Source organism: Mus caroli, chromosome 18 (assembly GCF_900094665.2).
Source record: "Mus caroli chromosome 18, CAROLI_EIJ_v1.1, whole genome shotgun sequence".
Classification (NCBI taxonomy): Eukaryota; Metazoa; Chordata; class Mammalia; order Rodentia; family Muridae; genus Mus; species Mus caroli.
The window spans coordinates 53,096,989-53,107,229 of record NC_034587.1 but is presented as its reverse complement, the minus strand read 5'-3'; the positions used below and the strand labels follow the sequence as shown (position 1 = coordinate 53,107,229).

The window sequence follows — 10,241 nt, the reverse complement described above, 5'->3', positions numbered from 1 at the left end:
ACATGCATTGCAACTGAGGGGGCAGGTTTGTGCCTTTGGCTACACACAGCAGATGCCTTCTGTTTGTGTGTTGGTACATGTCTTAGTTAGCATTTTGCTCCTGTGAACAGACCCCACGACCAAGGCAACTCTTATAAGGACAACATTTAGTTGGGACTAGCTTACAAATTCAGAGGTTCAGTCCACTGACATCAAGGCAGGAGCATGGCAGCATCCAAGCAGGTGTAGTGCTGGAGGAGCTGAGAGTTCAACATCTTGTTGTGAAGCCAAACAGGAGAAGACTGGCTCCCATGTGGCTAGGAGGAAGGTTTCAAAGCCCACTCCCACAGTGACACACTTCCTTCAACAAAGCCACAACTACTTCAACAAGGCCACACCTCCTAATAGTGCCACTCCCTCGGCCTAGCATATTCAAATCACCACAGTACATTTGTGATTTCTCCATTATCTCACGGCTGTGCAATACTTATATCTGTGTATACATTCAGCAATATCTGTAAGACTGCATGGATTGTCATTATGGTTTAAGTATATCCTTTAATTCTATTATTGTCACTGGCTTTAACTATCCTTACCAATTCCTATGTGTTTTCAGTGTCCATTATAAAATTCTGAACATAAGTTTGGGTCAGTGAATGGCAAATGATAATAAAATGCAAAAAAAAAATAGTAGTCACATGTTAGGCCACTTTGTCTTCTTGAGTCTTGAGTTAAAATAGCATCTATATCATAAACAGCCAGATTTGGTAGTTGTTGGGGGCACTCAGGACCTAATAGAGGAGGTAACTCAGGACTGGACGTGGTATCCCGGCAAGCCAATGAAATCACCTGTGATTTATTTTCATTTCAATGAGGTGGCATTACCTTAGAAGTTTGCATGCCATCCCCAGGGGAGGGTTCTAGTTGTGATTTAACTGGGTCTGTATGCTTTAAATGTGTGTCTGAGAACATGTGCTTTAGGGTTTAAGTCTCTCCCTGCCCCTTGGTAGATTTAATTACTGACTTGACATAACATGGAATCACCTGGGGGAAGAATAGCAGTGTGGGACTGGCTATGTTGGATTAGTCTTTAAGGATGATCTTAGTTAATTGATGTGGCAAGACCCAGCCAGCTGAGGGTGACACTGTTTTAAGGGCTGATCCCTGAACTACGTACAAATGAGAAGCTAATTAAGTTATCTTCATGGGTACGTGTATTCTCTCACTGCTTTTAGATAGGAAGTGACTGGCTGCCTTGAGTCCCTGCCTTGACTTTTCTGTAATGATGGACTGTAACTTGGAACTGCAAGCTGAGTAAATCTTTTCTCCCATAAATTGCTTTTCGTTTGGGTGTTTTATTTGCAGCATAGAAATGATAAGTGCGCCTTTAATCCCAGACTCGGGAGGCAGAGGCAGGCAAATTTCTGAGTTTGAGGTTAGCCTGGTCTACAGAGTGAGTTCCAGGACAGCCAGGGCTACACAGAGAAATTCTGTCTCAAACAAACAAACAAACAAGAAATGATAAGTGTACTTGTTTGTGTGTGTGTATACCAAAGGAGTACCTAGAGTGCTTTCCTTTTTTTTTTTTAATTTAAATTTTTACTTTATGTGTACGGATGTTCAGCTTGCATGTAGGTGTATGCACCATGTCCATACCTGGACCCTTGGAATCCAGAAGAGGGAGTCAGCTCCCCTAGAGTTGGAATTCCTGAGTCCTGGAAATATGGACTCAGGTTCTCAATGCTTGTGCACCAAGCACTCTTACTTGCTGATCCATCATCCCAGTCTCTAGAGTTCTAACTCTTGATTCCATCAATGCATGGCTCCTAACACGAAATAACCCCAATGGGTCACGATTTCCACATCTGTAAATGGGAGGCTGATAACAGTAGCTGCATCATCTGGTTGCCCATGGTTAAAAGAGAAGCTCAAACTCTCAGGTAGCATTTAGCTTTGGTTTTGGCAGTCCAACATTGTTCAATAAATGCTAGCTGATGTTATTTTTTTTACCTCCAGTAAGTCTATTGGCTCTGCTGTCATTTATCTCCCATGGAAGAGATGTCAGTCTCATAGATAGCAATTCTCAAGGGCTAAATCATTAAGGGCTGGCTCTACTTTAGAAATGCTGTATAAGGCTGGGTGATCTATCTATCTATCTATCTATCTATCTATCTATCTATCTATCTATCTTTTTCTTTCTTTCTCTCTTTCTCTCTTTCTTTTTCAATTTTTTATTAGATATTTTCTTCATTTACATTTCAAATGCTATCCCAAAAGTCCCCTATACCCTCCTCCCACCCTGCTCCCCTACCCACCCATTTCCACTTCTTGGCCCTGGTGTTCCCCTGTAGTGGGAGATATAAAGTTTGCAAGACCAAGGGGGCCTCTCTTCCCAGTGATGGCTGACTAGACCATCTTTTGATACATATGCAGCTAGAGACAAGATAATTTTTTAAAGAGCTGTTTCCATTTCAAGTTTTGAATTCAAAGAAATGATAACCTAATATTGAGCAAAAATTACAAGATACAATTCCTCCTGTTAGGTAAGGTTTCTAACCTTGTACAAAGATAAAAAATACCAAGTGAAATATGACAAATATTAATAGTAGTTGCCTCTTAATAATTTTAGTAGATTGTGAACTTATTATACTCAGAAATTTTACAAAGTGTTTATGTTGCTCTCAAATTCATTTAAAATCTACCTGATACAACTCCTGGGCATTACTTTGCTAATGACAACTTGAGAAGTTTAGGTCAACTAACTGTTCAGGCTGAGGTAAAAAATCATTTCTTTATTTTATAAAACATCCTTGAGATAATTTTCTATACACACATTTCACATGGCATTCTTACCTTAAAACAATCAGTGTGAAGTAGATATTTAATGAATAATATACATCAGAAAATGATATATGCAAGTATGTGTGTGCAGGGATTAGAAGTCCAATGAAAGTGAACACCATAAGAAAACCAATAAAAGACAGGCAGTTCCAGAATCTGCATTTTGGAGAAGAATAAAATATAGTTGTAGTTAACTTATATGTTTATTATAAAGCTTACCTACATGAAACATTATGCAATAATCAATGAAATAAAAATGAAGGAGGAATTTATCAACACTCAATATATGTTAAAAGTAAACAGTTAAGAAAAGAACACTAATGCAGGTAAACATAGGATTCAAAAGCAATTAATTAATTTGCGTAAATTAGTAACTTTCTTTTTTCTATTGAATCTGAAAGAAAGTTTCAGTTTTATCTATGCAACATGACGTAGCAGAGAAGCTGATCATCCATACGCCATGGTTCATGTAACATGAAAACATTGATAATAAAAATTATCTTATTAATAAAAATGTAAGTCCTAAAAAATCACTAATAATAAAATGTTAACTGATAGAATGTGGTGAGGATAGAAGGTGGTGATTGGTAGAAATCAGTGCAGAAGTGTCAGGAGACAAACATCACCAGTTTGCCATGAAAATGTCTAAGTTCATAGGTAAAGGAGATCAGAAGCCTTACAGTTGTTACAGTGGCTTAGAGACAAAGGAATCCAGCCTATGACAAGATGGATGGGAGAGGTACAGGTGATAGCATCAATGACTTGGCTGAGAAGTTACAGAGTTGTGAGAAATGGGGGACCAGAGAGAATGAGAAAAAAGATGGAAGCTAGAGTTGTCTTCTCTCTCAGAACAGTAGAGTGAATCCTTTCTAGGTTGTTGAAGTAAGCAGTAGGACTTACCACTATCATCTTAGACTTATACCACCTTTAGGAACAGGGCCTGATGTATGTTATATTTTAAATAGATTCCTGGAATTGGGATTATACAGTAGTTATTTATATGTCTGTGGAATAAGTGGCTCAGGTAAGGCGGTAGGCAGTACATAGGAGGGAAGAAGGTTTGGAAACCAAAAGCCAGAAGAGTTTATGTTTATCGACAGCACTAGGAATAATGGCAATTTTGCTGGAGTCATAAGGATATAGCAACCAAAATATTAACTAAAAGGGATATGAGTTAGGGGGATAATATATCCAATGTAAACTCAAGATCCAGTGACCGGCTTTGTCTAAAATTATGCATCAATGAATGTTACAGAAAAGTTAGTGGGATATTTTACCTATCACTGTTTTACTCACACCATACAGATACAATTACTGTTGAAATCTCATAGCTTCCAGTGTATAAAACAAAGTCAAAACAGGAGAGCCACTCACTCGAGCAGAAATGCTTCAACTCCTGGTTTAAAGCTTGTAGAATTTAGAAAAAGTCCTATGGTGGCCAGAGTAAATATTCCAGACATTCCAAAGAGTTCACCTAATTTGAGAATGAACAACAAAGATCAACTTCAATGGTAACATGATCTCTACTGGGTGTTAAAATGTCAGATATCATGGACTTACCAAGAAGTTACCCAACTTAGTTTCGTCTGGAAAATATTACAAGTTATTACTGCTGTTCAGAGTTTCTCCTCCTCAGATACACACTCCATTGTATAGTAAAATAAGTGATGTATGTCCTTACACCACTTCAGCTTCATATCATCAGCAGTTCAAAAATCTCTCCTCTATCCCAGTGAGGCTAAGAATCCTTTACATACTTACTGTTTCAAAGGAATGCTTGATTCACAAATCAAAAGTCAAAAGGGTGACCTGATGAATTCTGCAAGGACCAAGCCACTTTATATACCTCCTATTTGGAAGATAGTACAAGAGGTATCTTTTGTGTTAGAATTAGGTATTGGGGACAACAAAGCCCCCATGTGGATCTCCTCCTACTTTTTTTTTTTTAATTTTTGATGCATCTAGTATAGAAGCACTGAACGGTATAGAAAACTGTCAATGTTTTGTTTTGTTTTGTTTTTTAGGTAGGTAACATTCTTGTAAAAACTTTAATTATATGGTACAACACAAAGAGAAGATTCATAATTCCACTCCTAAGACTGTAGATATAACTTTAAAGAATTGTTTTGGGAACTAGATGTGATGGTGCAAATATGCAATCCCAGCCCTGGGAGGCAGAGGAGGGAGGAGGCAGGAGGCAGGAGGTCCATGAGTTCAAAGCCAGCCTGTCCTGCACAGCATATTCCAGATCAGCTAGGTCTACATAGTGAGCCACTGCCTCAAAACCAAGACCTAAAACAAAACAATAACTAAAATGACAGATGAAGGGCAATTTTTAAACTGGAGTTTATTTTAGGACAAACATTAACGTTCCCTGGAAAGAAAGAATTTGCAACGCTTTGGACTATGGATGAGAGCCAATTAACAGCCGCTAGCATACACACATGCTCAGTAAATATTTACACTGAAGACAAACAGCAGAAACGAGGCAGGAAAGATGAGGTCATGAGGAAACAGAGGGAGCCATCGGATCTGACAGAATCATGAGCTATATAGGATGAGACTTCGTTGTGAGTTTTCCAGAAGTGACTGTGGATTTAGGCAAAAACTAAGGAGGCTGTGAGGAAGGAAATGCTGGTCATTTTATGAGTCCTGAGGTGTTTGAGTTTGCAAAGAAGTTTTCTAGAGTTTGGGGATTTTAAATAACTGAGTCAGAATTCTTTTTATGAGTAATCTTTGCTCCACACACTCCCATACAATGCGCACAGTCACACTGTGCCACTCTGAAATGGGATCGCACAGGTCTATGAAAGGCTCCCTCTTAATCTAATTAATTAACACACCTTAAAGTGTGTGTTCTTTTTTGTTTGTTTGTTTGCTTTTTGTTTTTTCAAGACAGGGTTTCTCTGTGTAGCCCTGGCTGTTCTGGAACTCACTCTGTAGACCAGGCTGGCCTTGAACTCAGAAATTCGTCTGCCTCTGTGCTGGGATAAAAGGCGTGCAATCACCACTGCCCGGCAAAGTTATGTATTCTTAAAGTTAAGAAATATTCTGGATATACCACTCTCACTTAAGTTCCTCACACACACACACATATTGAGCTCAGTTCTGGGTCACTTTATCTATTTGATTTCCTTAGGAATTTTGTATTTCAAGAACTACATTTTAACGGCTATAGACTTACTAAATGCTTTGAGATTTGTCTAGTAGGGAATGTTCTTCACAGAAGAGTGCCCACTTCTTCTAGAATTTATAAACAGAAGTCTTTCTCCATTGTAATTTGTTCAAATCCTATAGATCTCAGTAACATTTGCATTTTTCTGTGTACACCCAAGCTCCTTAGGTTTACACCTAAATAGCTTATAAATTTTTGTCAATGTAAAATCATCAGAATTTCCAGATATGGAGGGCTTAGATCAGGGTTTCACAACCTCTGGGTCACAACCCCTTTTTGGGGGAGTCATAGGTCAGATATCCAGCATATCAGATATTTACACCACAATTTATAACAGTAGCAAAATTACAGTTATGAAATACCAACAAAAATAATTTTATGGTTGGGGGTCACCACAGCGTGGGAAACTGTATTAGAGTGTTGCAACATTAGGGAGGTTGAGAGCCAATGTCTTGGCAAAGTATATGCAGTCTGTTCTGTTGAGTACGTTTTTTTCTACATCATGTATGCTAAGCATGTCACTCATATTTATACTCATAGTTTTTTGTACAATTGGTTATGAAACTCTTTCTTTAGAAATGGCCCAATAAAGTATGATTACAATTGTAGCTCTGTCCAATGCCTCTTTATTTTTTAATAGTATTGGCTTTCTATGCCTGGGTACATTGTTCTCTGTGTACAGGTGTGCACATTTAAAAATTTTTGATATAGTATTTGAATAAAAGTATTCCACTTGAAAAAAATCATAAATGTTTTCATAGTTATCTGTTCTTTGCCGGTGTTTTTACACCTACCCCGTCTATATAATTTAATGTAAAGCATGAGCCCTCCTACTCACAAACATAGAAGATGAGGTATAAAACTGAGAAGATGAGAGTGATATGATTGACATCATCACCAAAGATGGTGGCCATCCACAACTGAATCACTTTTGTAAATACGATTCCAGTAATGAAGCTTTCAACAATATACGACCAAGCTGTAGACATGACTTTGTGGGCTACAAGAAAGTAGATACATGAAAACCAGTCATAGAACTCACTTGGCCTTCATGTTAAATGATGTTCTACTCAAGTTTTCATTCTGTCATGGTTAAAGTTAGCTCTGTTAAAATGAACATCAGAGTATAAGTATCCCTTCAAGGTACTAAGTTTACTGGACTATATTTAGTTCTGTTTGTAGCTTCTTAAGGACCCTTCATTAAGGATCCTATAGCTGAATTACTTTATACCAATGGTTCATAGGAGTGCCTATTCTTTATATACTCACCAACATTAAGGTTTTTATTTTTAATTAATTTGTTTCTAAGTACATGAAAATAACCCACTTAGTCTATATAGTGTTACTTGTGTGGAGGGTTAGTAGGGAGGAAAGTGAAGGAGGAAACGACATAAAATATCATAATCTCAAAGATAAAAGAAGTAATTCTTAAAACATTATTCTTATGTTGTTTTATATGGAAGTATGTTTTGTCTACATTTATGGCTGTGTACCATGTGTATACTTAGTACCTGATTTTGTCAGAAGAGGGCGTTGCATCTCCTGGAACTAGAGTTACAAATAGTTGTGAGCCAATATTGAGTGCTGGGAACAAAACCTGCTCCGCTGGAAAAACTGGCAGTGTTCTTAACCAGTGAGCTACCTCTACATCCCCATAGCCAGGATTTTTTTTTTTAACAAATGTCAATTGAATAGGAGTCAATAGAGGTTATATCTTATTGTGTGCCTTGTTTGTATTTCCATGGTAACTGATGACATTTGTGGCTGATGTGTGTCGTATCAGTCCCTCATAGTGTCCCTTTATGATGGATGATGGATGGACTGCAACCTTCTGCAACCTGAACCCCAAATCAGTATTTCCTCACATGCATTGTTCAGGATACAGGCTTACTTGGCAGAGGAATACAGAAGTAAATAAAACATTGTCTCTGCCCAGTCAATCTCTTTTATTTTTTTTTTGGTCTGTCACCTGAGAGACTAGTAACTTTTTATTGTTGGATGGTGTGATTGTCTTCTTTTCCTGAAGGCAATTCCTCATTGTATATTTTTACATGAAATGCTTTGTGCTTCTCTGATTTCTTCCTAAGTTCCAAAGACAGCTTTCCTTCCATTTTATTGTTTTATTGTTGTTGCTGAGTTTTCTTTGGCTTGCCCATGTCTTCATTTGTATAGAGACAGTCTCAGTTAGCCCAAGCTGGCAGTGAATTCAACACGTAGCTAAGACTTCTAAGGCCTGCTACTCCCGCCTCCACCTCCCATGTGCTGGCTAATTGTGGGAAGTGAATCTGGAGATGGTACTCTGGTGTGGCTAAAGGCAAGGAAGAGGGTTCCTTTGTAAGTCTTGTCTGTAAATATCCATTAGTAGGTACGGTATCATCAACATGGCTGAGGTGGCTTGGATTCCTTCCCACCTGGAATCACTCTCATCGATAAAAGGAAGGAAGGAATCTTTGATCTGTCCAGTAGAAAGAGGAATTTCTCCAGAGATAACTAGAGTATGACAGGAGAATTCTGGGAATGGCCCTGTATGCACCTGAGTTCTGAACATGCAGCTTAGTCCAGCACCGTCTACCACTGGAAAAGGAGACAATGGGGGCTGGAGAGATGGCTCAGCAGTTAAGAGCACCGACTTTCTTCTAGAGGACCTGTGTTCCATTCCCAGAACCTACATGTAAGCTCACAACTGTCTGTAACCCTAGTTCTAGGGGACCTGATACCCTTACACAGACATGCATGCAGGGAAAACACCAAAGTACACAAAATGAAAATAAGTAAATTATATATAAAAAGAGGAAGTTATGGTTTGTGAAACATGAAGGAATGGAAACAGTCTTCATAACACAAACTGCTCTAGCTCCCTGGGTCTGAGGCCCTCTGTAGCTTTATCCTAGTGTAGGATGAGTTGGTTTGAATGAGAGAATGGCCCCCAGTAGGTTCAAACCTTTGAATGTTTACTCACTAATGAGCTACCATGACCTGAGTATACAGTCATTGGGTAATGGCCAAATACCAACATAATGAAAGGCAAGTACTGCCTTATCTTCTAAGCTATTTTGTTTGTTTTTGTTTTTTGTTGGGGTACACAAAAGAAAACAAAACAACAGCAGCAGTAACAAGAAAATCCCATCATCTCATTGCTTGGACACAAATGATCCCATGGGAAGCTTCACCCCAGCCCACAGTGAGAAAGCATGCTATGTACAGGTCAAGTCAGCCTGCCAATACTTGCTACTTTCTATAAGCATAATTTATAATAAGACACAACATTCATGAGCACTTTAAGAAAACAATTCACCTTTTAAGATGTTAGAGAAAAATTCTTACCTAGGGTACGGTTCACATTCTTTGACTTGAATCTGATATGCACAACACCACTATATATAACTAAGGAAAACACTGAGGTCAGTAGACTCTCTCCATTAATTAAATTTGTGAGGCTTCTAGAAAGACCTAAACATGTTGAGGAAGATAAAACTGCATCAATATTAAAGAATAAAACTGTATTAGCATGCATTAACCATGGGTTCTCATCTGCTCCACACTCTTCTTCCAGGTCCCTACCTTTTGTGGATTTCTTCAGTCTAGCAGTTTTCTTCCCAAAGGACACACATTTTTATGATGCAGAGAATCTAATTCTGGACCTATTCTTAGTTATGGATTTGAGTCACCTAAACTATCTACATGGTGAAAAAAAAACAAGTAAATTTATTTATTTACCAACTCTTAAGTCTCATAATCAAATACTAAATTAAGTATAGTCCATTATGTTTAGGTAATGAACAGATTTTGCTTTAAGCCACCACATTTGGGGTGTTCATTCATCAGCAAAACCTACTATTGTATAATTGCTCCAGTTCATAAAATACAACTAGTTAAGCAAACAGGGACTGTCTGAAAATTAATAACAAATTTGGAGTCAAGAAAGAAAACAAACAAACAAACAAAAAAAACAAAAACAAACCTCGAGAACACAATGTAAATGTATGTCCTGTATGGGCATACAGTCGACACCGTCGGCAGATTGGTTTCTTGTGAATAATGAACAACTATATATGACGTATACAAGTACATCATATTTATAGAGCTTAAAAATACTTAGATGATAGAGACACAGTGCACTCAGTACACTTCTTGTATACAATCTTGAGGACCTGAGCTGGATATCATGAACTCATGTGAATTATCTGGCCATCTGCACCTATAACCCCAGCACTAAGAAGGTAGAGAGAGACAGCCAGTTCCCTGG

General features: G+C 38.1%; 1 long non-coding RNA gene across 1 annotated transcript; it reads right to left on the bottom strand.

Moving 5' to 3' along the window:
- Positions 1-2,838: 2,838 nt before the first annotated feature.
- Positions 2,839-9,440, bottom strand: LOC110285173. Its single transcript, XR_002377026.1, has 4 exons — positions 9,320-9,440; positions 6,834-6,995; positions 4,195-4,294; positions 2,839-2,976 (listed from the first exon to the last, which is right to left on the bottom strand). It is a non-coding gene; the product is annotated as an uncharacterized LOC110285173 (long non-coding RNA).
- Positions 9,441-10,241: the final 801 nt, after the last annotated feature.